Below are 26,515 nucleotides of genomic sequence, written 5' to 3'. Positions count from 1 at the left end.
CCTGCCCCACACAACAGGGTTACTAAGGTTGTCAAGGCATTGTGGCAGACACCCTCCTTTTTACCCCCAATTTCTAGAAGAGCAGAGTGCAAGTACTTTGTTCCTGCCAAGGGGCATGAAAACTTATATTCCCACCCAGCTCCCAACTCTCTGGTAGGGAAGTGGTCAAGCACCATGAGTGCCAGGGCTAATCAACTCCAATCCCCCCAAAAAATAAGGACTTCAAGAGGCTAGATCTATTTGATGGAAGGTTTTAGTCTTGTTGTGGCTTCCAGTTTTGTGTAGCAAATCATCAGGTTCTGGTAGCTTGCTATGATTTGAACATCTGGCAGGTGACATCCAAATTCAATTTATTCCTGTGGGAGGCTACTATGAAGGAATTCTGAACCTTTGCCAACAAAGGTGCATTTGCAGTCATGCTGCATTTCAGGTGGCTTCAAATACAGTGGAATTGGCAGTATCCATGCGCAGGGTGGCTTGACTGCTTCCTCTGAGGCTATCTAATGAGATACAGGTTGATTCAGGACCTCCCATTTGATGAGGTTGCCCTGTTTGTAGAACACACATCTACAATGTTGCAAGGGCTAATGGAATCTTGTTCAGCCCTTAAAACTGAGTATGTCCTTGGGCTCAAAAGGAAGAAAGAAGCCCCAATATGGTCAACCGAGGGGGGGGGGGTCATACTTGTGTCAGTAGCCAGTTTAGAAAAAGCCCAAAGGCTATACTCAGAGTCCAAGTAGACAGTCTCAGCCTCCATCCTAGTCAGCCACTAGCCACTCCAAGCCTGCAGGCAAGTGCCCCTTTTGAAGGTATGCTTGAAGGCAACATAACATTCAGATTACTATCTCCTTTCTTTTTTGTTTTCTGGCCGCCTACACTCTTTCCTTCTGGCCTGGTGCTCCATTATGACGGACTCCTGGGTCCCCAGTAAGGTGCAGCATGGCTGTACCCTTCAGCACTCCTCCGATCTTCCCCGACTTCCACCTGTTTTTCCCCCGTCCCTCTTCAGGGATCCTTCTCAGAAGGATTTGCTCATGCAGGAGGTTGGGGGGAGGAGTTGGGTTAGGGTGTGGTGTAGGAAGTTATACCCCAGTACAGAAACCAGGGTGTTTACTCCGATTACTTTCTAATACCCAAAGCCTTCAGCCCATCCTGGACCTGCAAAAATTGAATCGCTACATGGTGAAACTCTAGTTTCTCATGGTCTTTGTGGCTTCTGACATCCCTGCCATGGATCCAAGAGATTGGTATGCTGCCCTCGATCTCAAGGACACACATTTCCACATTGCAATCTTGGAATAGTACAGATACTTCCTTCGGTTTATGGTAAGTGCCAGCCATTACCTATTTGCACTCCTACCTGTTGGACTGACTACACCCCTGAGGAAATTTACAAAATGTATGTTAGTTGTAGCAGCTTACCTGAGGTGTCAGGATGTTCAGGTATATCCATTAGGTATGTCAAAAACAGCACTGAGTTCAAGGTTCACTGGGATGTCTATCTCCTGCTTCACACATGTCATTATCTGGGCATGCTGATAAATGACAAAAACTTGACATTAGTGCCACTGTAGAGGACTGAGTACCATGGCATCACTACTGGGAGAGTGGTTCCTGGTATTGGCTAATCTCATTGTGGGAGTCTCTACCTCTCCACTGAACATCGTCAGGGTCTGCCTCTGCATTCTGAGTCACTTGGCAGCATGCACCTATGTGCTGCACCAGATCAGACTCAAGCTGTGTCCTCTCTGGCAGTGGCTACCATCAGTTTTCTCGCCCTTCAGAAGCCCCCAAGGATCGAGTAGTGACCATGCCAGCAAAGGTCCTCATTTTTGTGGAAGACTTTTCAGGAAAATATGATGGCAGGAGTTCATTCCATGCAGCCCCTTGTTCAGCCAAGCTGGTGTCTGATGCCTTGGACCAAGGGTGTGGCTCTCATATTGGCACTTAAATGCAGAGTGAGATGGCCCTCCATATCAATGTCATGGAGTTCTGTGCAGTATGAAGGGCATGCCAAGACTTCCTTCCTCACTTGTGGTCAGAGTCCTGGACAGCAGAGGCAGTCCTGTTCCACAGCAGGAATCAGTCTGCCTCTGGAACTTCTGCATTTTCCATAACCTCTGTTTGTAGTCATGTCACCTTCCAGCATTCACCAATCAACTGAGTGGACAGTTCTCTTATCACCATGAGTGGTCACTCCACTAGAAGGTGACTTTTGCTCTTCTCCTGAAGTGGGACGCTCCCTGTGTGGACCTGAGCAGGAAGTGCCACAATTTCTGCTCCAGGAGAGTTCTAGAGAAAGTGTTCTTCTCAGTGTGTTTCTCCTTCCATGGACAGAGGAACTTTTCTATGCATTTCTTCTGATTTCTCTCATTGGCAAAGTCCTTTAGAAAATCAAGCAGGATGGGGCTGAAGTTATTCTCATTGCGCTATCACGGCTGCACCAGCATTGGTTCAGTTCTCTTGCAAGCCTTGTGGTGCTGATGTTCTGGCCACTACCAATTCACATAGACCTGTTGTCCCAGGACTATGTTGTTCTCCTGCATGTGGACCTGCTGTCACTCTACCTCACGGCATGTCTGTTTCATGGCTGAACCCAGAGGAGGAGTCCTATTAGACAAGATAGGATCAAAAACCATCCACTAGTTAAATGTACTTAGCAAAATGGAGAAGATTCACACTATGGGCCTATCACAGGGCACTAAAAGCCCCTGAGGCCTCCCTGCAAATTACCTTGGATTGCATTCTCCAACTGTAACATCAGGGCCTCCATGCTCATGTCAATCTGAATACACGTGGCTGTAATCTCAGCTCCTCATCCACTGAGTCAAGGCTGATGGGTAGCTTCTCATGAGAGCCAGATTCTTGAAAGGCCTTGAGAGACTTTCTGCAGGTTCAGGCTCCAGTTCCTAAATAGGATCTTAACCTGGTCCTTACCAGGCTGACTGAGCTGCCCTTCTAATTCATGGCTGCTTGCTCCCTCTCACACTTCTCATCCCAAGTGCCCTTCTTTATAGTGATAACATCCACTAGATGGGTCTCCAAAATCCATGACTTGATGTTGAAGACATCTTATACTATCTTCTTTAAAGAGGAGGTTCTGCTTGGGACTCACCCAGCCTTCCTTCCCAAAATAGTTTTTCCTTTTCACATGGGGCAGGAGGGTACTTGTCTTTTATCTGGAACGGATGAATGCATTATGTAAGTTGTGCAAGCTGTTTGTCACATATACTGAAAAGGCTGATAAGTCTCCCGTTGTCCTCACAGAGGATATCTAAATGGATAAAATTTGCTACATCAGAACATGTTACGAGCTGGCAAGGGTATAACCACCTTCTTGGTGCAGGCCTGTTCAGTGATTTTCCTGGCCTTCATTCCTATTCTGGACATGTGCAAGGTTGCAACAGGGTCTTCTGTGCATACATCTACATCCCAGTATGTCATCACACAGCAGGCCAGGGAGGATGCTGTGTTTGGCAGAACTGTGTTGCTTTCACCATGTGTGTAAATGCTGTCGGACTCTGAAGATACTGCTTGGAGTCACCTATGTTGAATGGTCATGAGCAAGCACTGGAAGAAGAAAAGAAAAGACTCTTCTGTTTCTGTAATTGGTGTTCTTTAAAATGTGTTACTCATAGCTATTAAACATTCCACTCTCCTTCTCAACTGTTGGAGTTTCTGGCAAGGAGGAACTGAAGGGGAAGGGATCAAGCAGTGCCCTACATATTGCAGCATGTGTGTTCCACTTCCAGTGGGAGCTGGAGTCGGTCCCATATGGATACTATGGAGGGAAAAACTTTCAGCACTGGTGCAAGGTGGGGAGCGCACACACCTACACTGACTGACTGGACATGAGCAATACATCTCGAAGAATGCTGTTACAGAAATAGGTAACATTCTTTCCGTTAGCATAAGTATGCTTTCTGTTTAGTGCTAGCCTGATCTAAATAACTTCACGTCTCTTACAGGGATGTTTTGTTCTGTGTTTTTCCTCTTGTATGTTTTGTAGTTCGCTTTGCATAATGTATTTCTCTGCAGGTTCTCAGGGCATTGTAAAACCAGTGTATCTGAAATGTAATTAAGGTTTCCTTGTGTTAGTAAGAGAAGTTCATAAAGGATGGTGTATTCACAACACAGGGAAGGGACCAAATAGTTTGCAACCTCATTTCCAATGCGGGATAATATACAGCCAGCTTTCATTACAGTCCAGCTTTTTGGGAGCCGCTCAGTAGAATTGTTTTTCTGTTTTAGAGTATCTGCCTGTAATGAAAATTGAAATGGAAATAAACAGTGAAACAAGAGCTGGTAGTGAAAGACCAGTCAGGGTCCCTGAATCCAAAATTCAGGAGGATTTTAGAGTCCTCTGGAATATTTTTGATAGGTACAATCTGGAAGCAATTTAATGATGAAAGAAGTGCACAGTCGTACAGTGAAAAGCATGAATCATGTAAGAGTAGTCTTAACTCAACATGTCTACTTATATTATTTTTTTATTTCAAAGCTCAGCTTTCTAATGTTTATTGCAGTGACCTAAGATGGAGTAATGGATATGAAGGGAAAGAAAAGTGGTGAATATGAGATGTAACAAACACTTTCCATGGTTGGCATTTCATTTTTTCTGTATTATTGCCGACAATGAGTTAAAAACCAGGTGGTATTGCTGATCTCTTTACTGATTTTGTTGGAGAGATTTTGAGTATAGCACACTAAGTCAGTGGTTGTCTTTCCGATTTCTTGTTTAATCATGACTGGGTAATTAGTAATAGAAGCCTCTTAGCTTGAAACAGTTACCCTCATAATTACATACAAAGTTAATTTAAAATAAATAATGGGGAATCTCTATTATGTACACATACTTGTTCCATTTTTTTATTCAGGTTGAAAATAGAGAATAAGAAAAACTGTGCCATGGTTCTCTTTAAAAACTGTATCTCCTTCCCACTGGAACAGCTGCACACTACTTTGGGGCACATGACCTCATATGCTGACTTTGCTTTTGATTGTTGTTTTTCTGTCCTTTCAGTATTGTAAGTGCATTGCTGTCCTCAAAAGAGAGGTGATGGCTCTGTACGTAAAGACTGAATGTAAGATCTCTGACAATAAAAACTATCCATTTCTTTGGAAATAAGTATTTGAGCATCATGTTCAGATACTCATACTTCAGTCTGCTTGCAACATGAGGGCAGAATCACACCAGGCAGTCATTGGTAATGGAAAAATTCTTCCCTTCCACCCCAGAATTTTCTTGCAGCTGAGACAATTTACATAGCCTGTGATAATTATTTTTTCTATTTTCCTGAATTAGATAATGTAATAACTTTAGGTGGAAGAAATAAACAGTAACAATTACTCTTAAAGCACAGCTTGTGGATCTTTTTCCCCCAACAAAATAAATGCAAAACTTTGTACATCTTTCCCATTTTGTATTGGCTAATCTCTTTATTTACAGTAAGATAGATTTGCGGACCTTATTATTCAAAGAAAGGAAACCTACAAGTAAAAATACATTTTCCTTTTCACTGACTTCGGGCCAAAATTGTCCTGTCTCCTGTGGAAATACAAATGTATTCTCCTATACAGATATACATACTATTTTTAATTAGAAAAGTAGTTCTAAGGACAGCTGTACTTCTCAAAATCTGCTCATCTTGCATTAATCGGGTAGTGTTCGTGCCTCCTTTCTGTCCCAGTCCAGCTTTTTGAGAAAGAGAACCTGATGTGTGTAGAGAGTGTTCAGGCTTTTTATTCAGACAGGACATTCTAATGACACACGTAAATTTGACTGATTAAAAATAGGTCACATTGGCTGTGTCTACACTAGCTTCCAACTTCGAAGGGAGCATGGTTAAGTAGAGTGTTGGGAGATAACTAATCAAGTGCTGTGGTACATATGCAGCACTTCATTAAGCTAATTCTCCCCCATGGCAGCTTTGAAGTGGCAAAATTTTGAGGAGTAAAAGGACTTCGAAGTTAGCTGCTTTGAAGTTGCTTCAGGGGAGAATTAGCTTTAAGAAGTGCTGCATATGCACTGTAGCACTTAATTAATAATCTCCCGACACCCTACTTACCATGCTCCCTTCGAAGTTGGGAGCTAGTGTAGATACAGCCATTGTGTGCAAGTTCTCCATTCCAAGTAAATTTTGTTGTAATGATCTTAGATTGCTGTGAGGTTAGGGAGGATTTTGCATCTGAGGGCTGGGACTACACTGAGCTGTTCTCCGAACAGCTTCATGCTAATGAACAGTCTCACAATTGCAGATGATTGCTTATTAGCATAAGCCTGGGGTTAATTCGCATAGCCAAGTGAGATCTCCCTTCTGGCAGAGGCTGCTGCCGGCATTAAACAGGCTGTGTAGACTTTCCTCTGCAGGCTAAAATCCCCTCTGACATAAGGAGCTGGCAACAGAGGGGCTTTTACTCGGCAGAGGCAGGATGACACAGCCTATTTAATGCCGGCAGCAGCCTCTGCCAGCAGGGTGATCTCATGTGGCTATGCTAATTAGCCCTGGGACTATGCTAATGAGCAGCCATTTGCTATTGCGAGACTGCTCATTAGCATGAAGCTGCCGGGAGAACAGGTCAGTGTAGCCCTAGCCTTCAGGTTTGACTTCTATAACTACGTTCATTATTTTCTTGGGCTCTAAGAAATCTGACAGAGAGCTATGAAGCTGTAAAATGGAAGTCACTTTTATTCCAGTTTTAGAGAAAAATGTATAGGGGTTCTTGTCTGTAATTTTTGGCATCGGGGTTCTTAGTTTTTTAATAATGTATCCTTTGATTTTTATCTTATGGACTTTGCTTGTTAGATTCCTTGACTGCCATCGCTAAACTGTGTCAAACAAGAAAAAAAAATTGTAAATTGGGATACTTGAATAAATCTACTGTAGTGTAGATTCCCTACTTTCTTAATGTGTTAGCCTTAGGAAGAGCTCATTTGGAATATTGCTTTCCTAGTTGAATTATTTTTATAACCTCCCCCCACTCCACAAATTGAGCTTGCTAAGTGCAGACATGGTCTTTGAGAATTAGCTGCTTGGCTCCCAGCAAATCTCTCCCAAACATCTCCAAACCATGATTTTTGAAAGGCTTATAACTGAGTCACGTGTGGGCAAAATATCCAGTCTGTTATAAAATGTGGAGGTAGTAGAACTTCATAATGAAACCATGTACTAACTATTTTAACTTAAACAAAACATTGTGGGTTTGTTTTTTTTTAAATGTATGGCATGAACTTTTCTAACTGAAACTTTAAAATAAATTGTCACCCTGAGGAAGATGCTCAGCATTTGAAAATTTTACCTCAGGCACTTAAAATTTTGACAATTTTATATATAATGGAAATCAAAATTCTGTAGTGGGGAAAATATATAACTACAGGTCTAGCTAGGATTTCCTCATAGCTTACAAAACCATTCATATTTTGATGTAGTTTTGAAATGAGTGAATGTGTAAAAGAAATTAAAAAGCTGTTTGGTGAGAAATAATTGCAATGCCATCTGCCTCCTGTTTTTCTGAAAAGGAAAATCTGTGTTTATCCAGCAAGATCTCTGTTGAGGAAAAGTTGGTATTTTATCTTATTGGGGAGCCCAGTTAGTTTGGTATCTTGATTTACTTTTAACTTCTTGTAAAGAATGATTTCAACTGCACTGACACAGTGGATTGTTGTCCAAAATCAAACTCCCTGTTCTATGGGTTTCCATTATTTTAAATAATAGCATGAATCTGAACTCCCTCCTGAGGGGACTGTTCCTAGAATTACTCTCTACAGGGTCTTACTTCTCTTCTCTGTCTTAGAGATTCCCAACTTTTTATCCTGGAAATTTGGAGGTAATGACATATCTGGCCTGACCACCAGTCAGCAGAACAACTCTGCACCTCCATGACATACATCTTCAAATTGATTTTAAGACTGCCAGTGGACAGGCTAGGGAAAAACATGGATAAGGAAAGTTCATAATGGATCTTCTCAGATTTTAGTCTGATTCCAAAAGCTAGACTTGTATTTGTATGAAGAAAAAGGCTCCTTCAGAAGAAAAGTGCAGTTTCATTCATAAAGAGTGGTTGCAAGTTCAGAATAAATACGGGGAAAAGTGAAAGTAAGGTTTATGGAAGAGACAGATGGTTGTCTGGATTGGTCGCATAATGGTAAACTAAGCAGTGAGCAGTTTAAGGAGATTGAGGGAAGAATTAAAAAGTGAGAACAAGTTTAAAGCAAAATGTTCAATAATACTTCAATTCTGCTTTGGGGGGGAAACCACATGTAGTTATCACACAACTTTTCATTCCAACAGCAACTTAGCTGACTATTACATTAGAAATTTTAAATTAGGGGGTCTGAATAATTTGTGTCCAAGAGTTTTTAAAGACTTGAATGAGGGGCTCTCTAGACTGTTAATGCTAATTTTCAATTAGTCTTGGAACATTGTGGAAATTCCAGAAGACATGAAGACAGTTATTGTTGTTGCCAGTATTTAAAAAGGGATGATTAAGTGGTGGCTTGTTCATCAACTATAAATACCTATTTGGGAAAGTGCTATTGAATAATGGGCTCTTCAACCTAATGGACAAAAGTGTAACAAGATCCTGTGTCTGAGTTGATTTTAGGAGAAATTCAGACTGGAGACAAGACAAACATTTTTAACAATAAAAGTAAATTACCTGTTTGAGCAATTTACCAAAAACTGTGATAGATTCTCCTTCATTGTCAATTGTAAAATCAAGATTGATTTTTTAAAAGAGAGGCTCTAGTTTAAAGGAATTATTTTGGCTAAGCTCTGTGGCCTGCATTATACAAGATTATGTTGACTGGTAACCAGGGTCCCTTTTGTATTTAGAATCTATGTGCCTTAGCCTTTCTAATTTTTTTTCTACGTTTGTGCTTTTCTCATGTATTCCTCCTTAGCAATTCATCTGTGTTTTCGCTTTCTGTAGGAGTCCTTTTTTGATTTTCAGGTTATTAAAGCTCTCCCAAGTGAGCTATATTGGCAATGTCTTAGTCTTATCGTTGTTTACATTGGGATACTTTGCAGTTCTGCCTTCGGTATTATGTCTTTGAGAAACTACTAGCCCTGCTGAATTCCATTGTCCTGTAGATCTTCTTGCCATGGGACTTTACCTTAACCAGTTTCAGAAGTTTGCTAACGGTTAAGTCTGTTGTCTTTATTCTGCTGGACACTCTTCTCTTTTTCATTAGAATCATTAAATCTATCATTTCACAATAATTTTTCCCCTAAGTTGCCTTGCATCTTAAGTATTTGGTACCAAGTTAATCTTTGTGTCAGAATCAAGTCTAAAATGCCTGTTCCCAAGTTAATTTCTCCATCTTCTGAAAGAAGTTGTCTCCAACACATTCCAAGAACTTACTGGAAATGGTGTTTAGTCATATTACCTTTCCAGCAAATGTCTGGGTAGTTAAAATCTCAATAGGTCTTATGTTTTGAATAGTTAGTTCTAGAAATGCCGTCTCCTCTTTCCTGATTTTGTGGGCTATAGGAGACCCCTACTGCAATACCATGACTTGGTTTTATCTTGGTCCAGAGACATGCAACTGTTCTGCCTCTCATCTTCTGACTCTCAAAATAAGTGTGTATATAATGCAATGCTTCTTCTCTTCATATAAGTGCTTCCTGAACAAGCTGTATCCCTGTATACCATTATTCTAATAGTGGGATAAATCTCATTAAGTCTCTGTGATGCCAGTTACATCAGAATTTATCTTAGGAAGGATGAGAAATAATAGTATGTATTTATTCCCCATACTCCTTGCCTTCATGTATAGACATCTAAGATTGAGCAGATTTTCCCATCAATTTCTTTGTTGGTGCCCCTATGAACTTACCGTATTTTTATGTCCCTTTCCCAATATCTTAACCCTCTGAGACTGCCTTTTTATTTTTACCTGTGGGTTTTTTGTCACTAGCTCCCTTTGAAACTTGTTCAAGCCCTTCTAACTAAGTTGGTGAGACAGTGTTTGAAGATGATGTTCCCTTTCTTGGTTAGGTGAACCCTATCGCTTCCCAACAGCAAATTCTCTTTTGTGCAGCATTTACAGTCCTTTAGTCATGCCTCATCACTCTTTGAATCCTGAACGTGTAATACCACAGCACACACTTGTACTGCTCGAGCTACAGGACTAAATATCAAAACAAAAAGCAGTCAAATAGCACTTTAAAGACCTAGCAAAATAGTTTATTAGGTGAGCTTTCGTTTTGCTAGTGTTTAAAGTGCTACTTGACTGCTTTTTGTTTTGGTAGTGTGTAGACTAGCATGGCTCCCTCTCTGTTACTATTCAATAGGACTAAATATGTGTCAGTTCATAGACTGAGGAGGTCCCAACCTGTGTCAACTCGGTTTGCCTCTAGTCATAGTCCTTTGTCTCCTGGGCCTCTCAAACCCAGTTAAACCAGAATGTGCAGTTCCCTGCTGAGTTACTTTCTATCCGTGAATTTGCATTATGACTTTTCCACCAGTGATTTTAGATTGTACGGAAAGCTCGGTAATCATTCCCCCAAAGGGCCAGAATACCATTTGTAGCTCTCGTATACTTATAACAGTCATCTCTGTAATAATATATGAATAATCCATATACCCATAATATCTAGCACATCTCATAATAGCATTTGAAGTTTCCACACATGTAACATCTGATATCTGTTACAAGGCTTGAAGAATAAAGAATCATCAAGGTACTTACAGAAAAGAGGGTTAAAGAGTATTTGAAAAGTGGTGTGGGACAGCGTGCTCTGCTTCGATGCCTGGTTTGCTCTATAGAAGATTTGGATTATTCCTTATTTGTCTTCGCTTCTATGTACATTGAAAATGGTGAATAGGAGCCCAGATCGTGTACCAGGACCCCATTTTGCTAGGTGCTATACAAACACCAAATAAAAATAGTCCTTACCCTAAAGCTCTTACTGTTCAAATATAAAGCAAAAGACAACAAATGGATGCAGACAAGTAGAGGAGAACTAAAACAATGAAACTACTGTAAGCATCAGAGGCAATGGTAACAACACACCAGTGGCCTAACTTGTCTATTTCTTTTGATCATAGGAAGCAACATGTTGCTTGTTGAAAACTGTAAGTAGGGGGTAATGGAGACAGTTACCTTTTTCTTATCAGAGAAAGAAGTTGACATCTTAATAGTGAATAAGAGATAGTTGGTAGCATGAGGATGTGCCTTGAAGGGCCTTGAAAGTAAAGACATGTAATTTGTTTGTAGAAAGAAGGGCCAGTGTAGGGATTCAAACAGAGGGGTGGAATGGTGAAAAGGACCTCTTAGAACAGAGAGGGTAAATCATTTTTGGGTTGGGGGCCACTGTCCTATTGAAACATCAGTTGTGGGCCCCACACAAGCGAGAAGCAAAAATTCTGCTCCCCAACTGACCTGATCCCAAGTAAGGGGGTGGGGGGAGAGATCCTCTCTGCCCTGCCTCCCAACTATAGACGAGAAATAGACACCTCATGCAACTTGGGCTGCCAGGGTTCCCCTCGTCTCCAGCCTTCTGGAGGCCATGGGTTAGTAGAATTTTTGAGCCTTCCAGGGTGGGGCCAAAAATGAGGGGTTCAGTGTGTGGGAGGAGACTGTCAGGAGTGGACCGCAGATGGCAGTGGAGGTCAGGGTGGGAGGCAGGGTGCAGGAGCTGGCAGGGAGAGTGAGGGAGGGGCAAGGGATTGAGGCCTTTACCTGGCAAAACTTCTGTTTGGTGGAGGCAAGAAGTAATTCCATGACACCCTGCACTTGTGAGTGCTGCCCCCCACCACTCTCATTGGCTGCAATGACTCAGCCAGAGAGAATAGTGGGGGAAAAGTTTGCAGGCAAGCTCAGGGACAGAGAGCTTCTTCCTCGAGTGTCCCCATGGGTGCTCCACGATAGGTGTCGGGCTCGCCCCAGCGCCGCAGATCAGATCTTTCCAGCAGTTTCTGCCGGATGGTGCATGCGCGGGCGCGCGCCGCTCCCCTGCGCGCTCCTGGCCACGTGCACGATCCAGTCCCCGCCAGTTCCTTCTTAACCGCCATTGGCTGCAGACGGAATCTGCTCAGGCTGCAGCCAGAGTCAGCGTATTTAGAGTTTTTCAGAGTTTGAGTTTTCTTTCAGAGTTCTTAGTTAAATTGTTTGTTTCTTTATTGCAAAAAAAAAAAAAATAATAATAATAATATATACACGCACACACATACACACACACACACACACAAAGTCTTAGTAACGAGAAGGAGGAGCAGAGGCCAGTAGGCCTCCTGCTGCGGCAAGCTGGAGTCCCTGAGAGGGGAACAGGCACAGAGAAGGTGCTAAGTACCCTATTAACAGCTCAAAGACTCATGACAATGTCCTCTTTAGGATTCAAGAAGTGTGAGTCGTGCCGCGAAGCTATGCCGGCCTCTGATGGGCACAGTCAATGTATTAGGTGCCTGGGGGAATCACATGTCACCCAGAAATGCTCCTTCTGTGCAAAGCTCATGGCCAGAGCCAGAAAGGATAGAGAAATGCGGCTGAAAATGCTGCTGTTTGATAAGGCCCTCCAGCCAGATGTGCCGGAGAGGCCTCAACTGGAGGGACCCACAGGGCTCCATAAAAGGAAGGCTGTGTCCCTCACCCCTCGGTGCAGAAACGGAGGAAGCTCTCTCCTGCCGGCGGTCACAGCGAGCGGGACAGGCGTAGCACACAGCCCCCAGCCGCAGTCACAAACGAGCGGCAGCGCACGTGGCAGAGGCTGAGCCTCCGATTACTAAGCAGCCGGCCCGCGCATTCAGAGCGGCGGCCAGGCAAGCGCCGGAACCGGCGGCACAGACCCCCCCGGCACCAACGGTGCAGGCCCAACAGGCACATAGCCTGCAGGCACCGGAGGAGACCACCTACGCGGCACCACAGATGAGCGTGCCAAGCGCGGCGCTGACAGCGGGGCCGAGATCCCCGGCACGGGGAGGGGCGGAGCCAGCCCCGCAGGGGAGGGGAAAGGCAGCAGTGAAAACCCGGCACCGCAGCCCTTCTCTGGACAGGGCTGCAGGGCTGCTCTCAACAAGTCCTCCCCTTATGCTGCATACACCAACCAGGAGACATGGGTCTCCCCCAGCCTACCCAGAGCCGCCGCCTCCGTTCCTCCAACCAGCGTCACCATGGCTTGGGCCACCCTCGCCTTTTCTGGGATTTGACCCTCTGGAGTACTACCACAAACTGGTTTCACCATTGTCTCAATCATCCAGACATCGGGGGTATGTACCTCGAGAGTGGTCCAGGTCTCCATCCCAGGAACCGTGCCCATGCTGCCACGGTCGTCCTTATCACGCCGGGCACAGACACCACGGGCATAGACACCACAGGCATACACCCAGGAGCAGGTCCCCCTCGACCGCCCAGTACCCCCACGGGCACTCACGGACGGGGACGGAAACACAGCTATCTCAAGGGGAGCTGATTTTGGAACCCCGAGATTTTCCCTCGCAAGCCTCTAGTGAGAGGGTGTACCACCGGCAGCAGGACCCTGAGAGTTCAAGGGAGGTCTACCCTAGTGGTTCCACCTTGTCCTCCCCCGACGAGGCTACGGCCCCCGGGGATGTTGCCCCCCCGGACGACCTCAAACAGTTTCAGGAGCTGTTTAAAAGGGTGGCATTCACGCAAGGCATCCAAACAGCGGAGGTGCAGGAGAAGCACCACAAGCTCCTCAAAAACCTGAGGCCCCCGGCCTTGTCCAAAATCGCTATCCCGCTCGACGAAGCAATCATGGAGTCTGCTACTACCATATGGCAGACCCCAGCTTCCGCTCCACCTATAAACAAGAGGGCGGATAAGAAATACTTCGTCCCGGTGAAGGGCATGGAGTTCCTGTTTAGTCACCCACAACCAAATTCTCTGGTGGTAGAATCGTCTCAGCAGAGATCGAAGACTTCCCAGTACAAAGCGGGGGGAACGGACAGAGATGCCAAGAAGCTAGACCTATTTGGCAGAAAGGTATACTCCTCGTCCACCCTGCTGCTGAGAGTGGCTAATTATCCAGCACATCTAGCGAACCACAATTTCGACAATTACTCCAGGCTTACTTCTCTCATGGATTCGCTTCCAGAAGATAAGAAGCCGGTGCTGAAGGCCATCGTGCAAGAGGGCTATGCAGCTTCCAGGACGGGAGTCCAGATCGCCCTGGACGTAGCGGACACCGCGGCACGCTCAACGGCTACGGCAGTGGTCATGCGCAGGGAATCCTGGCTCCAGACATCGGGTATCCCGAGGGATCTGCAGGCAAAAATTGTCGATCTCCCTTTCAACACGCAGAAGTTGTTTGCAGAGTCTACTGATTCGGTCCTTCATTCCAGTAAAGACTCAAGAGCCACACTCAGGACCCTGGGTATTTATACCCCTCCATACAGAAAGAAAAAGTTTTACCCTCAACAACGGCGATACCCGTACCAACCTCAGCGTGCTCAGTACCAATGGGGCTACGACCAAGGGTGGCATCAACAGCAACAACAGTATAGAACTCCCAGGCGACATTCCCAACAAGGCCGTGCATCCTCGGGGCAGACCCAAAGGCAACGAGTTTGACGGACAGGTCGAGGGCTGCACTATTACTACCATCGCGCAATGTCATCCACAATTAATGTTCCATCATCGCCTCCGACCGTTCCACTCACAATGGCAAAAGATCACCACAGACAAGTGGGTACTAGAGATCATAGCCACGGGTTACGTGATCCCCTTTCAGTCGCTCCCACCGCCAAGACCTCCGCCCAGGCCTCATCTCAGGGATGCCTCCCACGAGGCGAAACTCAAGCACGAGGTGGAACACCTGATGCTTATAGGGGCGGTCGAAAGAGTGCCGGAGCGACTTCAGGGGAAAGGACTGTGGTCCCCTACGGAACAGTCACTGCATATAAATATACTGGAGCTCAGAGCGGTGTTCAATGCCTGCAAACACTTTCAAGACCACATACAAGGCAAGGTAGTCAGGATCAATACAGACAATATCTCCACCATGTTTTATATAAATCGACAAGGCGGAGCTCGATCCCGTGCCTTATGTGCAGAAGCAGTCCGACTGTGGAACTGGTGCATCGCCAACAATATAACGTTGAAAGCCTCGTACTTACCAGGCGCTCACAACGTGAAGGCGGACCAGCTGAGCAGGCACTTCGCACTCACACATGAGTGGCAGATCCGCTCCGATCTGCTATGACTGATTTTTTTTCATGCATGGGGATTTCCCCAGATAGACCTGTTAGCCACTCAGCACAACAAGAAGTGCCCCCAGTTCTGCTCCAAGGCAGGACTGGGGCGGGGGTCCCTGGGGGACGCGTTCGCGATTTTGTGGAAGGGCCCACTGCTTTACGCGTTCCCCCCCACGGTGCTCATCCACAAGGTCCTGCAGAAAGCCAGGAGGGAGAGAGCCCGCATGATCCTAGTGGTCTCCACATGGGATCGACAGCAATGGTTCCCCTTGCTTCTCCGCATGTCGGATTGTCCACCGCTTCCCCTTCCGGTAGCGCTGGACCTGCTCACGCAGGCCCAGGGGTCCATAGTGCATCCTCACCCCCGAGGCCTGCGCCTACAAGCATGGTTAATCCATGGCTCAGCTCCCTAGAAAGTACATGTAGGGAGGGAGTACAACAAGTCCTGGAAAGTAGCCGAAGGATCTCCACCAGGAAGACCTACAAACAGAAATGGACTCGATTCACTGCATGGTGTTCCACCAAGCAGTTAGCTCCCCTTGAAGTGCCTATACCTGTCATACTAGAATACTTACTGGACCTCGAGAGGCGGGCTCTCCCTCTCCTCGTTGAAGGTCCATCTCGCTGCTATATCGGGTTTTTGGCATGAAGAGGAAGGGCCCACAGTGTTTGCCCATCCTATTGTTACCAGGTTCCTGAAGGGGCTGGTAAACCTGTACCCCCCTCGGAAACCACTTCCACCATCGTGGAGCTTGGACCTGGTGCTCAGCGCGCTAACGGGACCATCCTTTGAACCCTTAGCCACAGTTCTCCTCCGTCTCCTTACGATGAAGACAACCTTCCTTCTTGCAATCATGTCAGCTCGCAGGGTCAGTGAGCTCGCAGCAGTTATGGCAACGCCGCCCTGCACGGTATTCTCAAAGGAGGTGGTAACCTTACGGCTGCACCCAGCCTTTGTTCCAAAAGTTTCTTCAGAGTTCCATCTTAACAAACCTATAGTTTTACCCTCGTTTTACCCGAAGCCTCATAGCTCCAACAAGGAGGCACGCCTGCACCTCTTGGACGTGAGGAGGGCGTTGGCCTTCTACATAGACAGAACTAAGTCCTTCCGGGAAAACGGACAGACTTAGTCTCTCTCGCTCCCAGATCAAAAGGAGAGGGTCTCTCTTCACAGAGAATCTCGAAGCACATTGTGTTGTGCATAAAGATGTGCTACGAACTTTAGACTCCTTTACTGGCCCCGCCTAGGGCTCATTGCACCCGGGCGGTGGCGGCATCAACAGCTTTTTTCAAGAGCATCGCGCTAAAAGACATCTGCAGAGCGGCAACCTGGTCATCCTATGACACCTTCGCCAAGCATTATGCCCCACACCGGGTATTCCAAGAGGATACCCGCCTCTCGACAGCGGTCCTTTCAGGGGCAAGCTGCACATAACCCAATTACCCACCTCCTATCTTGGGTTACTGCTGGGTAGTCACCTATCATGGAGCACCCACGGGGACACTTGAGGAAGAAAGGGAAGTTACTCACCGTAGTAACGATGGTTCTTCGAGATGTGTCCCCGTGGGTGCTCCACCACCCGCCCATCCTCCCCGCTTCGGATCTCTGTTTGGTGTTTTTCAGGAGCATCCGAGGTGGTTGGTCAAGGAACTGGCGGGGACCGGATTGCGCACGTGGCCGGGAGCGCACAGGCGCATGCACGGTCCAGCAGAAACTACTGGAAAGATCCGATCTGCGGCGCCGGGGCGAGCCCAACACCTATCATGGAGCACCTATGGGGACACATCTCGAAGAACCATCGTTACTACGGTGAGTAACTTCCCTTTCCCTGCACTTTCAGCAACGTTCAGGGCTCCAGACCAAGTGTGGAGTGGTAACAGCAATACAGAGAGCTCCCTTCCCTCCACCCACCAGGCATAACTGGCCTGGTATACAACACACAGGGGTTTTAGTAGCTGCAGCCTAGGGCACTGGGTTAAGGAGACATTGTTAGCCCAGCGATCTAGACTACGGCCCTTGAAGGCCCTTTTATAATCTAGCCTTGCTTCCCCCCTACAGCAGGAAGCTGATGCTTATGCTCCAGCCCCACAGGTTGCAGTGTAAGCACTGGCTCACCCTGCTGTATGAGTGGGCAGAAGCCCCAAGCCTCACCATGGGCTGAATCAAGGTAAGCTGGCAGCCAGATCCAATCAGCGAATTACAGGTTCCAGTAATCAACATATGATACAATAAGTTCCTATATGAGAGTTTTAACTGGGCAGATGAATAAGAGAGACTGTATGGTAAGGAATGTCTACACTACTAAGTTCTGAAGACCACTTACGGTGACACCCAAAAGTTGATGAAAATCTTCAAAGTGTGTTCACATTTGCTCCTTCTGTCCACAGATCATGTTTGCATTGGTGGACACCATCATCAGCAATGTGTGCAATACATTGTGTGTATGTCTGTCAGAGTCTTGAGGAAAACAGAGTTAATCCCTGCACATCTTGGGATTCCCTCCACATTCTCCCACAGCTGCCTGTGAGCAGTATCTTTTATAGCTCTGTGAGTCCTCAGTGCTGAGAAGTATCAAAGCAGTACAACATCTGTCCTCCTTCCCCTGCAGCAGAAAGAAGGGCCACTGTAGGGGAAGCTAGTTCTGTCAACAGAACAAACAGCAGCAGGTATGTCTACACTAAGCTGCATTCAGTGACAAGGTTGTGTCAACATTGTTCTGTTGCTAAAACTCAGAATGTGTGAAAGCTGTTTGTCGGTATTTCTGTCAACAAAAATACTTCCACCCTCCTACGAGGGGGTTTGGCTTTGTCCATTGCTGAGTGCTTCTTTCAACAAAGCAGTTTTCACTTTTTGCTGCAGCAAAACTTACCTACTCCTGGGGACTGAAGCAGTGTTAAGCACTCATGAACAACAAAGTTTTGTTGATTAAGTACAAGTGCAGATGTAGCCTTTGTCTACATGGGCTCTTTGTCAACAATACAGGGAGAGGAAAGGAAATATGTTTCTCAGAGGTGGAAGTTCTTTGTTTTCTTCGTTGGGTCTCTTTCCCAACAAAAGTCATATTGCAGTGTGTATACTCTCACTGGTTTGTCACCGATATGCAGTTTTTGGTGACAAGTTGGTATTGTAGACATACATCCTAGAGATGTTTCCAAGAAAGCTTCTCCAAGATTTGGATACAGCCTGGAAGTGAGAACCTAGAGAAAGTGGGCCCATGTCAGTGGCAGAATGATGGTGTTGTGTCCACAATGATCAAGAAAGGCAATGGCAGGGAGGGAAGCTAAACTCTGTTTTAGTCAGGTAGAGCTTGAGCTGATACCTAGATATCCAAAATGAGATGTTAGAGAAACAGGATGAGTTTTCTGTTGGGACAGAAAAGTCGGGAATAGAGAAGAAGTCTGAGTTGTCAGTTTAGACATCCTAGCCAAATCTGCATTTGCACATGCGATTATCTAGAGATAAAATGTAGAGGGAAGAGCGATGGGAATTGACATCAGAGTCCTTTGAAAATGCCACAGCAAGTGGGACAAGATGTTGAGAATCCTTTGAAGGAAACTCTGAAGGAATGAGTAAAGAGGTAGGAGGAGAAGCAGGAGAGGACGGTCTCAGAAGCTGATAAGGGACAAGATTTCATGAACAAGAGCAGGGTCAACTGAGTTGAACACAGTTGATAGGTCAAGGATGTTCTCGGCAGGGCCGGCAGCCACTGTGGGCCATGGAGCAGGGTGTGGGGTGGGGGAAGAGGGTCGGGGTCATGGCTCTGCACATCTGGAAGAGTCAGAACCTCTGGTGGAAGGGCAGGGCCTGAGGCGGTCAGCCCTCAGAGCCACCCAGGTTGCTGCGTGCCCCAGCCCAGCCTTCAGAGCCCCGCAGTATTCTGGAAGCAATTCAGAGGTGTCTGGCGCTCCAGCAACTGCTGCTGTTTAAATTGCTGGGCCCTGGGGCAACTGCCCCCTTTGCCCTTCCCAGTCTCTAGTAGGTGGACTTGGATGTACTTCCCAATTGTTCTGTCTGTATATATTTATTGTCTCTAGTTTTATATTTAGACTGTGTGCTCTGTGCGGTGAGGACCTTGTTTTTATTCGGTGAGTGTGATTCCAGCAAAGTGTTTTTCCTGGTCAGTGAGTGGGGATCTGGGGCACTATGATAATATATACGGTAAAAAATGATGATGATGTGCACTGTTTTGCCACTGACCCTCTGAAGTTCATTGTAAACCCAGATAAATAGAAAAGCAAACCATAAAGCTCCCAGTGTGCCCCATATGTTTTTAATTTACTTGTGCGTTTTTCCAGTTGTTATGCTGGAAGCTTACCTGAAGGCCAGTGGCTCACATTTGCAATGCTGGCCATCTGACATCATGCAGATAAGAGGTTCAGCTTGCCACTGAGTCTCTTCCACTTTCTCTCCTATTTTAAAAAAAAAAAAAAAAAAAGGAGCTGAATGAGATGTTGCCATAGCCAATAAGGAGCATTCCCCTTTTAGTTCTGTATATAGATAGTGTTCGAATTTTGGATAAAAACTGAACGAACAAACATGATTGAAAATGCAAATGTTGTATGTTTTGTTTAATTAAGGAATGTTTTAAAGACTCCTTGGGAATGTTAGAGAAGTAATCAGTGGTCTACAAAATGTTTACTTTGCATCTTAGTGAGTGGGGTTAAAATTACTACATATAACTGTAAAACTGAAATTGCTATTATAATATTGCATCTAGATTTTTAACTCAAATTCTAAAAATACAGAATCTGAAAAATTCATTCTCACATATATATTTTTTGGATTAAAATTGTTGTGTGTGCTCTTGGCGCATACAAAAGAAATTTTTAGTACCAAAGTTAAAAATTATGATACAGTTTTCTTTAATGGCCAGAATTTTTGGATATTTTTCACAGATTCTGAGTTTGAAGGTTTTTCTGTAAAATAGGTACACTGTATTGCCAGTAATACATGAATCCTATGGCAGTAAGCCAAGACAGTAATTGAAGGTCATGGATCGTTTGCCAAGTGCAGTTCTATGTGCTGCTTGATTGCATAGGGTACTGGCAGTGCCAAGGAACAAAGACAGCTCTGTTTTTTTAAGTTTATGGTATGGATTGTTTGACAGAATTTACGGCTGATTGTGAAATGAAGCAAATGCTGATTAAAATTAGTGCTGAAACAATATATATAACTGGAAATTAAACTGCCCTTAAGTGTAAAACTTTGTTTCTCAACTAAACTCAAGATAATAGTGTTTTCTCTTGATCTCAGAAATAAGTCGTGCATATTGCATGCTACAGAACATCCATTTTAAGTGATACATTAATTTTATCTTCAGCAGTTTCACATAATTTTTTAAAAAATAGTTGTAATTAAACAGGTACAAATCTTTTTATACTGGTGCAGGGGATGTACCTTATCTGTTTGTGCCCGTTTTAAATATCTTACTTAGCATGCTTATTGGATTTTCACAGAGAACACTGTAAAATAAACTATTAAAATGGAAGCTCATTTATCATTTACCATTAGCTATTGGTTTTAGTTAAGAATTTTTAGCAAAGCATGTTAGTGTGCAAAAGCATTGCTACACTAGATATTAATTTTCTTTGTTGCAACCTATTAATAAAGTGTTGTCCAAACACGTAAACTTGTCAGCCCTCCAGGCAGCCTTCTGATTTTTATTTTAACAGATGCCTGTCTTGGATAGTAAGAATTGTCTGCTTTGACAGATGATCTGCCCTGAGTTGAGAATTTCAGTAATTAAATATAACAAAAATATATTCTGCTTGTAAGGGGCATATTCTAGTACTTTATAATTACTGAAATAAATTGCAACAGTAGAACTCTTTCTTAAAGGGGGAAAGAAGTAGATGAATGGAGATAGTAAAATGTAGCAGTACAATAAAAGCCTTTATTATCTGGCATCCCCCAGGGAACCAGGAATGCCGGCTAATAAAATGTGCCAGTTATTTAAGCTGGGACCAGCATCTGGCCCTGCTCTGCCCCTTCTCTCCCCTCTCCTGCCCCCCTCCAGGCAGTGGGCATCTGTCTCCACTCTCAGGGGCCACAGCTAGGCAGCTGACCTCCTCTGTTGGCCCCAACCATGCAGCTGGCCTTGCGTGCTGTATGCTGGTTGTCCGAATATGCCAGTTATTGGGGTACCAGATAACCAAGTTTTTAGTGTGTATTTTTCTTTGGGGAGGTCTGCAACTACAGTCACTAAAGGTTGAACTAAAAATGTTTTTTAAAACTGTGCAAAGTCCCAGAATTAGACTAGTGCAGGTATAGAATTAAAACTAGTAACTTAAAAGCAAAATCTTGTTTGTTTCTGGGTTTCTTGGCAAGAGGCAGAGTCAGGGCTCTGTTCCCCCTGGAAGAGCTGAGGATGTTGCTAGTGGCCTAAGTGCTGAATTTTACAGATGCTGAGCTCACAGCTCCAAGTCACGTCAATAACAAAAGCTTTCACAGAGCTAAACTATTTGATATGATTACACCTGAATCATAAGGGACTGAGGGAATTCTTGGTGGCAAAAAATTGATGAGGTGCTCAAGAAATACAGTAGGGTCTCAACATTCACGAGTGCCACATTCACGAATTCAGTTATTCGCAAGTGGCCTCGCTTCCCTGGGGCTCCGGGCCAAGAGTGCTGGCAGTTGCTGTGGCTTTCCCGGGACTGGCGGCTGCTGTGGCTTCCCCAGGGTTCTGAGCTCTCCCCCCTGCCCCATTCATGAAAATCAACATTAACGAGGGTTCTAAACAGAACCCGTATGAATGTTGAGACCCTACTGTTGATGAAGTTAGTTTAAAGTCTGACAAAGTGCTGTTTCTTGTTTTCTACCTTGTCATGACCCATCTTGTTGCTGGTGAAAATAGTTGCAGCAATATTTCCAGAGAAGGTAGTGGAAGGAAAATCAATTTAAGCTAGTGTCACTAAGTATTTATTTTCAAATATTTCTTTGGTGGGGGATGAGGAAGAGCTCTGCCATTCTTGACTGCTGGGTAGGAATATAAAATCCTAGAAATATGGGACTGGAAGGGACCTCAAGAGGTCATCTAGTCCAATGTCCCCTACAAAGGCAGGACAAAGTACATCTAGGAGACCTTCCATATTTAATTATCTTCCAGTGGTGGAGGAAAGCACCTTCGCCCCTTTTGTAAGTCCCCCCATGCATTCAAATAATTCTGGTTTTGGAGAGATGCATTTAGTGCATAGACCCCTTGAAATCACCTTTTCCTGGGTGAGTTCTGCTAAAGATGTAATTTGGGGTATGTATGGCCTGTTTAAATTGATTTCCCTTGCTATTGAAATCAAACAATTATCCAGTCTTCAGCTATCAAAAATATATTGAGAACATTGCAAATAGTCCTAAAACCATGATTGCCATATGTGACTACTGGATTAAGCCATTCCTGTTCTGACACTTGGAAACTGGCAGGGCTAGAAGGCCAAAGAATACCAAAATTCAAATTTGTTTTTGAGGACAGGATAAATATCTTCTGGAATTGATGTGCAATTATGTAGCCGTAAAGTGGTATCCTAAAATAAGTATAGGTGTATAGGTTTGATGCGTTGGTTTTGTGTACAGGGTATCATGAATTTTTATAGAAAAAAATTCTACTCTAAGTGATATTTTTAGTGAGCAAAAGATCTTTATGTGCATCTTTAATTTTTAACCTTACATCATTTTATGGTTTCATGTCACAGTATATTTATTGCATTGCAATTCACCACTAAATCTGTCATTTGGAATAATTCAGTATGAGAATAGTGGTAGTCAGGAATTAATGTTTTTTCTTGGCAAACTGCATATCTTCCCCCTCATAAAATAATGTCACATTATTATTTTATTTTTTATTTAACAAGCTTGGAAAAAAGTAATGCCAGTATGTTTGGCATTCCTAACTTTCCTTTTTTTTTTCTACCTACTTTATTTGTGAACTAAAACCCAATAGTAGGATATGAGCATCATTGATGAATTTCAGAACAAATGGTTGGAAATTGTTTTTATATTGTATGCAACACATTTTTTTCCTCATCAGAAAGTAGGAAGCATTGTTTATTTTGTTTTTAATGCAAACTATAAGCAACTAATAAAAGCACAAAGCATATAGAATCAAACAGTAATTTATAACATGTTATAAAGTATAAAATCTTCCTTATCTTTTTTTTTTGTCAGTGCTTTCTTGTGCTGGTATGTGCTCATACATGGCAGCCCCAGCCTCAGGATTGGCCTGGGGGGAGTAGCAGGGAGCCAGCTGAGTACTAGCTCCACTTTTTCTTTTTCATTTAAAAAAAAAAAAAAAAAGCAGCACTGGTTATTATAAGTAGACATGTAAGTTGATAATTTCTGTGCAATGGCAGCAAAGTATTTCTTTTAAGTTGTAAGTATTTGTCAATGGAAGGCAGATAGGAGATTGAATTCAGAAAGTGAGGAAAAAAATGTGTACTAAAACTCTCCATTTCTTTTGCATCCATTATCACCTGTTCACATATAAAGGTTTCCAAACAGTAAAATTCTGCCTGACTTCACAAATCCTTTTCATCTTGCAGCATGGTGGGGTTGTAGCGGCAAAAGATGTACAGCTCAATTCCCTAGTTACAAATATAGCTTACAGCGCTGTCTTCTGTTCTGAATGCTTATTGGCCTTAAATTTGTTGTGTGGTCTCCATTATAAAGCTATTGTCCTGTACCCATTTTTTATTTTCCTTTCTTTTCTTCTCCACAGGTTTATGGCAATTTGTTGAAACATTACTATTACATTATTAACAACACAGCAAATAAGTTATATTTCTGGTGTGTATTTCTTAAAAAAAAAAAAAAAAGGCAGCCTAATATCCCTGCACATTGTTTATTACAAAACAAAGCAGCAGAAATGTAGCACTTTAAAGACCAACAGAATGATTTTTGGTGATAATCTGAAGAAGTGGGTCTGTCCCACAAAAGCCCATCACCAAATAAATCATTTTGTTAGTCTTTAAAGTGCTATATTTCTGCTGCTTTGTTTTGTTGAAGTACAGGCTAACATGGCTACCTCTCTTATTGTTTATTACAGTTAAAGGAAACTTACAGATTTTGTAAAACACTAATAGCCTGGACATATTACATTTTACTTACCTTTGTTAAAAAAGATAAGATTGTTTTGAATGTTATATTCAGTAACTGGTATATTAAGGAAGTCAGATTTGTTTAGTAGCAGTTTTCTTTAAAAAAAAAAAAATGAAGAATGCCTGTGGTGTTAAAATCCAAATTACTATTCTCCTTGAGGAGAGAGAGCCACAGGAGAGGCCTACCATTTTTATTCTCATGCCTGTCTCTTTTGAGTAAATCGGGAAAGTGAAAACTTGATATCTGCATTTTTCTGTGGAGCAAGGACGGTAAACTTGAGCTGTCAGTCTCGCCACTAGTCTGGCTTTGTCTGTGGTTAAAATTATGACCCACTCTCTCTGGCCAGCCAAATGAGTAATCAGTAATGTGACTCGTGCTGGAAGTGACTCCATCACCACCTGTGACGGGGGATTAGTTACAGTTTACAGAGCACCGCCTCTTCCCTTCTTTCAACATGCCCTAAGCAAAGAGCTGGTTTCTCATTTGGGTGTCTGCGTTGCTGGAAGCTACTGCACCGTGTTTCCAGGCAGAGAGAAATATCGTTCGAGAGGCCTTTTTTCCTGTGGATATCTAGCTGCTGTCTGTTTGGAGTGTCTGCTTGGTTATGTAAGTGGCCTCGGTAGAAATTATCATGACCCAGATCTGGGGACGCATTAGTGCTTCAGCTGCAGGATTTCTCAGTCGTTAACACCACCACACTGTTGATGACAAAGACCGAGTTGTAATCCGCCTTCGTGCCAGGGCTGAGAAGGAGACATGATTTGCTCGTCGAATACTTGTTAGGTTACAGTCCGGGGTTGGTTTTCTTCTGTTAGCTTTTGAATGTTCAGTGTCGAAGACGCAGCTGAATCCGGAAATTGTTGATTAAAAGCACGTTCTTTTGATTTTGAATACTAAAGTGGTGTGTGTAGGTGGGTGAGATCCTGTGAAAAACAAATGGGAGATTTACCAGCTGTATGTCTGCTATGACTTGAAAGAAAGCTACTTTGAGACCATCGAGGACCAAGTAAGATTTATATTTTTGTCTTTTTAATTAATACTTCAATTATTTGTAGTTTTTTCTTCACTGGGTGTGGAATTAGGGGTACTTAGCGTTTTCTTTTGGAAATATGGCAAAACTGTTTCACTTTTTAAAAATAATTTTTAGTAAAATTAAGTTCCGTGGGACATTTAGAAAGGAGTGATATAGATATAAATCATGAAGTATTAAGAAGCTGCTGGTGGGCTCTGTATGCTGTTACCCTGCCCTTATTCCCTGATTTTAAACAGTTTTCTTCCAGATATGCTGGATTTTTTTGTTTTCCTTCTTGTAGTACCAGGTGTTTTCTTACAATTACGGTGGTGATTTCCTCAAGCCCCAAGCTGACTATAATGTTAGATTTCACATTCTTCACAGGCCAGTGTCATATTATGGTATTAGTTATATTAATATTTGCAAATTTCCTATTTGTGAGAGACAAAAGGTGTCAACAAAAACCATTTTTACACAGTTTACAAAAAATCGTCAGAAGCATTGGATCAAGTGTTAAATTAAAAAATAATGGAAAAATCATGTAAACAATGTATGTATTTCCTGTTACATGTTAAGTCGCATGCTTTCAAAATGGTGTGTGCTCAGCAGCTGAATTGTGTTGTAAGGACTGTGGCTGATTTATTTTAAAAATGCTTTTCAAGGAAGGCTCATCTGGTCTGCTTTTTCTCATGTGAATGGAATGTAGTGCAGCATGGAACTCCAAACAGGATACAGTTGTTCTAAGCATTTTTCCTATGTAGTGGGAGGCCATAATAGAAAGGCAGACATCCAAACAGAATTGGGTATTTATTTTAGTTTGATTCAGTGTATGGTGTGCTAGTGAATACTGTACATGGTTGTGCCAGTTTTAAACCAGTAATTGGATATTCTTTTCGAACTCTGAATATTGAACATAAAAAGAGTTTTTCTGTTACTTAGTCTCCTGCAGCAATAGTGACTGTTCTGGGGGCAGAATTGTATTCCACAGTGACTTTGATCAGATGGCAGCTCCCTAAGGCTGTAGAAGTATCTAGCAGAATGACTGGATCTTTCCAGTCTTGAATTACTTATACATGTCTGCTATATACATTTCTTTACATTTGAATGCACATAGACCTGTAAAATATTTACTACTAATGATTTGGAAAGGCCAGAATATTGTTAGCAGAATTCAGGTACTTGGTTTATTAATATAAATGCATATATAATTTTTTGTTCTCATATACGAGGATGGTGCACTGGCATGTTGTCAGAAG

The 26,515-nt window shown here is 43.5% G+C and overlaps 1 protein-coding gene across 6 annotated transcripts in view; it reads left to right on the top strand.

Annotated features, from left to right (window-relative positions):
* JMJD1C (jumonji domain containing 1C) overlaps positions 1 to 26,515 on the top strand; it is a 276,168-nt gene that overhangs the window by 148,783 nt on the left and 100,870 nt on the right. Inside the window, exon 1 of one of the 6 annotated variants that reach the window (XM_075000188.1) lies at positions 24,717 to 24,853. The exons of 4 other annotated variants lie outside the window; for them this stretch is intronic. The gene's annotated coding sequence lies outside the window, so the exon portion shown is untranslated. Of the gene's footprint in view, positions 1 to 24,716; positions 24,854 to 24,895; positions 25,254 to 26,515 lie in introns of those variants that run through there. One more of the 6 variants, XM_075000189.1, reaches the window with a different exon arrangement.

This window comes from Carettochelys insculpta, chromosome 7 (genome assembly GCF_033958435.1).
Source record: "Carettochelys insculpta isolate YL-2023 chromosome 7, ASM3395843v1, whole genome shotgun sequence".
NCBI classification, from domain to species: domain Eukaryota; kingdom Metazoa; phylum Chordata; order Testudines; family Carettochelyidae; genus Carettochelys; species Carettochelys insculpta.
Note: the sequence above shows the minus strand (reverse complement) of the source record. Positions and strands in the feature narration are given on the sequence as shown.